The sequence below is a fragment of the Microtus ochrogaster genome, unplaced genomic scaffold (assembly GCF_000317375.1).
Source record: "Microtus ochrogaster isolate Prairie Vole_2 unplaced genomic scaffold, MicOch1.0 UNK1, whole genome shotgun sequence".
Classification (NCBI taxonomy): Eukaryota; Metazoa; Chordata; class Mammalia; order Rodentia; family Cricetidae; genus Microtus; species Microtus ochrogaster.
In genome coordinates, this window is record NW_004949099.1 from 28,000,443 (window position 1) to 28,006,442 (window position 6,000).

General features: G+C 50.0%; 1 protein-coding gene across 8 annotated transcripts in view; it reads right to left on the minus strand.

Moving 5' to 3' along the window:
* Atp2b2 (ATPase plasma membrane Ca2+ transporting 2) overlaps positions 1 to 6,000 on the minus strand; it is a 320,647-nt gene that overhangs the window by 294,344 nt on the left and 20,303 nt on the right. The window lies entirely within an intron of this gene.

A 6,000-nucleotide genomic window follows, 5' to 3' on the forward strand; every position in this document is an offset into this window, starting at 1 on the left:
GGCATAAACAGACACACAGATAAACTATATGAATAAATGTAAAAAATACTTAAGAAGGTAAAATATTCAATGTTATAGATGGATACTTATTGGCAAGGGCATACATGTGGTATGAAGGAAGGCTGCATTGAACACGATCCTCTTTTATCAAAATGGTGCTGACCAAGAATTCCAACAAAGTCACTGACTGCCAGGAAGCATTTCAAGGCTCCCAGCCTGCTCAATTCTCCCACAGCTCTCCATGGAAAATGCTAATGATGCATACATCTTACAGATGAGGAAACTGAGGCACAGAGAGGTTAGAAAACAGACCAGCATCTCAGGAAAGCAAAAACAAGTCCAAGTGTATGTGTGCCTGTGTGAGTTCCTTATTGTGGGGACTTGCTGACAGCTAGATGTTCCGAGGTGCCAACAGGGTTGCAGGACATGGGACAGCACTTGGGAGCTTAAATTTACAACTTTAAATTACAACTGACCTTTCACGTTCATGCATCCTGCATCTGTGGATTCTACCAAGCGTAGAGTGATTTTTTTTTTATAGGGGGACCCCTTACCAGCACAGGCTGTATAGATGTTTTTGTCACCATTTTTTGGTCAGTGCCATATACCAACTGGAGACCCAGTGCTGGCAAGACACTAGGTGGGTGTCATAGGTCACCTAAAGGTAAGGATGTGTACAGGTCCCAGGCCAAGCCCGCACTATGTCATAAAGAGACTTGCACATTTGTGGTGTTTGGTCTCCATGGAAGTGTGAAAAACAGTTCTTCATGACATCAATAGAAGGGACAGATGAGAGAGGTGGTGGCATGAAGACCCTCTGGCTTGACAAACAAGCTGAAGGGGACAGCGCTAAGGTTGTGGACAGATGTGGAGGAGCAGAAGGGGACAGCGCTAAGGTTATGGACAGATGTGGACAAGCTGAAGGGGATATTGATGAGGCTGTGGATGGAGATGTAGAGACAGCGCTAGGGTTGTGGAGCGATGTAGATGAGCAGAAGAGGACAGTGCTTAGATTATAGATAGATGTGGCCAACCAGAAGAGGACAGGGCTAAAGTTGTAGACAGATGTGCATGGGAATGTTCGCTGGACTCTGCCATGGTTAAGCAGCAGCAGAAGGGATAAGCACACCCTTCTAGGACTACACCACACTGCAGTCATGGAAACCCAACCAGAGCCTCCCAGGGCTGTGTGAGAGCATCCTCAAACAGCAGTGAGGGCAGAAAGATACCCACACACACACACATGGCATGGGGAGTTTTAAGGGTGTGTGTACCTGATGTGTGGGAAGAGCGTGTCCAGGTGGGATAAGAAGCAACAGAATAGGAAGAAGAATCAATTTTTTTCCATTTTTTTTTGAGAGAGGGTCTTGTGTAGCGCAGGGTAACCTCAAACTCTGTATCTAGTTGAGGAAGACCCTGGGCTTTTGATCCTCCTGCCACACCCAGTTTATATGGAGTTGTACAGGGAACCCAGGTCCTCCTTCATGCTGACAAGCTTTCAACAATGCAGCCTCGTCACCAGCCCTTACTATGAGAATGCTAACAGCGCATTAGTGCCCACGGGAGCTTTGTTTAGCTTATTCCTGGAACCCTAGCATATATTTTAAAAGGCCTGGTAAAGATTGGTGCCCAATAAACATGAATGGCGTTGGTTCTGTCATCCTCGGCAACAGCCTGACATGGGGAGTAGTGCAGGGAACCCCGAACCCTGTCTTCTGGTCTGGAGCTGCACAAAAGTGAGACCATCGACTTTCCATTATGGTAGGAGAGGGGATCATGAGCCCTCCCTTTCTGAGGAGTGACAGGCAGTTAACGGATGCTAACTGAGGGTGGGAGGATCATATCCCTCAGTGGTGTAGGCACGGGTAGGTTCTCCTTGCTCAAATTTATAGCTCCCAACAAGGCTTGTGCAAAAAAAGCTTAACTAAATGCACTGGGCCACAAAACAAAAACAAAAGTAGGCTGGGGCTTCGTGGGGAAAAGGGGTTTGTTGGAGCTGAGAAGTGGAGGAGAGAAAATACTGGGGCTAGGATCAAAGCACATTTTATACACACATGCTTAACATTCTGGAAAGACAAAAATTTTAAAAGTCAAAATATACTGACAGAACTTAAAAAGAAAATCTCAAACACCCTGCCACTGTGGTGTCCCAGCCCCAGTCACCAGCTTGCTCCAGGCCCCGAGGAAACTCCTCCCCCTTCTCAGTGGTTCCACTTTCTCACCTGAAGAGTGTTTGGGGGTAAGGGTACATGGCTGCCCTTTTTCCTTCTGCTAGAAGTCTGTAGACCTGAAGAATCCTAGAAGCCCTAGGGACAGGTAAGACCATAGGATAGATGCAGAGTGTCACAAATAATGACCTTTATTGACCCTGATGGGATTTCTTCATAGGACTAAGTTTGCAGGAGGCATGGTGGTGAGTGCCAGGTCTGATCTCAGGGTGGGACTCTGGGGCACGCCACCTACTTCTTGATGTCTTGGTGCTCTCGGGCAAGAATGAGGGCTGTCACTCATCTTCACCACACCAGACAGGGGCTATGACCTTGTGGTATTGGGTCTCCTTGCCTGTCACCCACGTACAAGGACAGTCTTCCCTCACTGACAGGCACACCGTGGAGGCTGGCAGGTTCACAGGTGTCTAGGGACAGAGCTGATTTCGTAGTCTTCTCTCCTGAGCTGGCCTCCTGTGGGCTGCATGACCCTCTGGCAGATTCTCACATCCTCCCAACCCTCCATACCTTCCTCAGTGATCACATTCCCCACAGTCCCATGCTGGCCCCAGGCCACTGTCACCAAGGTAAAAAGTGATTGATATCTTTCCTCAGTGTACTGGCCACCTCTGAGTTTCTATGGTGCAGCATGTCCAGTGTACCACCATGAATTCTCACGGTAGCTGGGAGGCGGTTGAATCTGTCCCCACTGCATATACGAGGAGGTTTACACAGGGAGTTGCCTGTTCACACAAACAATCACAGGACACCTACTGGACGCAGACACTGCAGGCAAGGCGCAATCATGAAAAGCACGGCTCGGAACCACCAGAGTCGTGTACTGAGCAAGAGCTACCTGGCAAGCTTGCTGGACGCAGGGCACATTGCAACCAGTAACTCCCAGGTTCTGCACCATGAAGCCCATTTGTCCATCCCCAAAGCCTGAAAACTGGACTGTTCTGCTCACCTCTGCTGTGGCTTTGAGAATCTATAGTTCGGCAGACAGAATTGGTGCTATCCAGGTACACAGTGGTACCCCAAAGGGGCTTGGAGATGAATTGACGCCAGGTGGTATGTGCAATGGGAGATGCCTGAACTCTGGAACTGGGCTCTGGCAGATGAACAGGAGTTCGTGAGACCAATCAACAGGTATCTAAGCCAGGACTCCACATCCCCATTTCTCATCCTTTCAACAAGCCGCACAGACTTCACAATGGTCACAGGCTGAGGGGCAGAATCTCAAGGGCACAGCTGTCATCTGCTTCTCAGAGTCAACCTTCCATCTGCTCTACCATCAGCTCTGAAACGCATTGACCTGCACCTCCTGGCGGTTTGGGTCAGTCTCAAGGCGCCTGCCTTTACGGGAGCTTTCAGAAGAGGTATGGCATCCACACCGTTCAGAATGTCCCATCTGCCTCTGTCCCCTGTTGTTGACGTAAGGACTTTCTCACCCTACCCCACTCATCCACTTCCTTCCATTTCCTCCTCTGCTCTTTACCCTCACCCAGCCCAGGGACACAAGTGCAGCCCGCGGTTCTACAGGCCCCCAGGCTCCACCCCCAGCTCTGTCCTTTAGTTTTTACATCAAGTTTTCCATTTGCAAAGTGGAACTAATACTAACTAGTACTCCTGGGTGGAAAAAATGTGAAGGTCAGAGAAGGGACTGGGCACAGTCCACAGTAGGTGCACAGTGTGGCCTATGGAGCTGTTGTTAGGGACTGCACACACTGTGGCCATCATCGCAGAAGCTGCACAGAGGGCTGCCACATACAGGGCACTCTCCTATCTACAATGGGTAGCTGTCCATCAAGGTCCTCACTTCCCCCTGTGCTACCCACTCCCTGGCTGTGCTCTGAAAACACAGCTGCCAAGACCATTTGCAGGGTCAGTGGCAAAAAATTCGAGAAGATATGTCTCTGAAATTTATTTATCTCATTTTACCCCAAACTTCATTGCTTGAATTATAATCCTTTAAAATTATTTTTAAATGTGTGTGTGTGTGTGGGGGGGGATGTCTGTATGTGTGTGTGTGTGTGTCTGTGCTTATATATGTGCAGGCACCTGAAGAGGCCAGAAGAGGGCATCAGCTCTCCTGGATCTGAAGTTAAAGATGATTGTGAGCTATCTAACATAGATGCTGGGAACTGAACCCAGGTAGGTCCTTGGTGTTGGGAACTGAACCCAGGTAGGTCCTTGGTGTTGGGAACTGAACCCAGGTAGGTCCTTGGTGTTGGGAACTGAACCCAGGTAGGTCTTGGCCAGAGCACCACGTGCTTTTAACCAGTGAGCTGTCTCTCCAGCCCTACTGAATTGCAATCTTCAGTTACTAAACTGTCCTGCAGACTCCTGCTGTTCCTTGAAGCCTCATCCGCTCTGACAGTATGAAGCATCATTGGCGATAACCAGCAGCTCCTATCTCAGCACTTAGGAAAGCTGTCAATCACACTTCCCTGTTTTTAGGCCTGGAGATGGGAAGTGATGCCCACCCGGAAAGCCATGAAAGTCCACCCCTCTTTCCTCAGGGACTGGTGTAAGAGGAGAGCACGTGGACTCATCTGGACCAACCCAAGTCCCTCCTCAAACTTCACAGACAAGGGGAAGAGAAGACTGACCTACCTTTGCCCGAGCTGAGCCAGCTGTAAGAGGCAAGAGGAAGGGATGTCTGAGGACTTAACCAACACGGGAGAACAGGGTGATGCCACCATACATGCTCAACACACACGTTTGCTTAAGCTCCTTTGTCTGTGACCAGTCCCAGGGACAGGAAGTGCTTCATTAAATGACCCTTAAAGGGCTTACCAGCAGCTGGGAACTGACAACCCCCATGTGGGTATGGCCCTGATGCTACTGCCTCGTCGAGGGTATCAGGCAGGGCTATCATTTGGTGGAGTCTTTGGGGCAAGGAGACAGACCCAGGTTCTGAAGACCTAAACTGGGAGGGCCCAGCTTTCAGGAACTCGTTTGAAGAAAATGTTGGGAGCAGGATACGATCAAGCCAACTTTTGGGCCTTGGCTGTGTACACTCATGATGAAAGGCAGCTAGTGAGAACCAGTTTTAGGGTTTCCGCTTGGACTAGCACCCAAGGGCTCCAGTGTGTGCTGTGACTTTGATTGCTGAGGAGGTGGCAGCCTCTGAGGGTTCTATTCTCCAGTTGTTCTGCTCGGCACTCTCTGCCATCTAGTCAACAGTACGTGAACAAGTGGCCACTTCACACTCCCACTGCCGCGGATGGAGCCTCTTCATTCTACCTTCCCGGCTACTGGAATCTTGAGGTTCACGCTTGCCAGGGAATTCATCAGGAGCTGACCTGAGCTGCAGAATCACCCCACAGGCAGGACAGGTGACAGAGTCTACAGCCAGGCCTCTCCCCTGAGCTCTATGGGACCCACTAGCCCAGAGGTCACGCTAATGCTCCCTGTCAGGATGTTTGGAGGAGATCAGGTTGGTTTTCTAGCAGAAGCAGGGATCTGACTGGAAGAAAAGCGTTCTCCAGAGTCAACGCAACAAGTGAGCTCCCAGGGAGCAGATGGGTCGTGAAGAGGCCTGGAACAAAACAGATTATCTTCAAGACGGCACTGAACAAGCAGAGCGAAGCTGTGGGTTTTACAGGAAGGACTCTTGGAAAGTAAATGCTCCTGGCACCCTGTGGGGACTCAGGCTGTGGCTTTACCTCACTGAGAGGAGTCAGAGCTCAGAGCTCTGCTTGCAGCCTGTGGGAAGGATGCTCTCTCTCTCTCTCTCTCTCTCTCTCTCTCTCTCTCTCTCTCTCTCTCTCTGTGTGTGTGTGTGTGT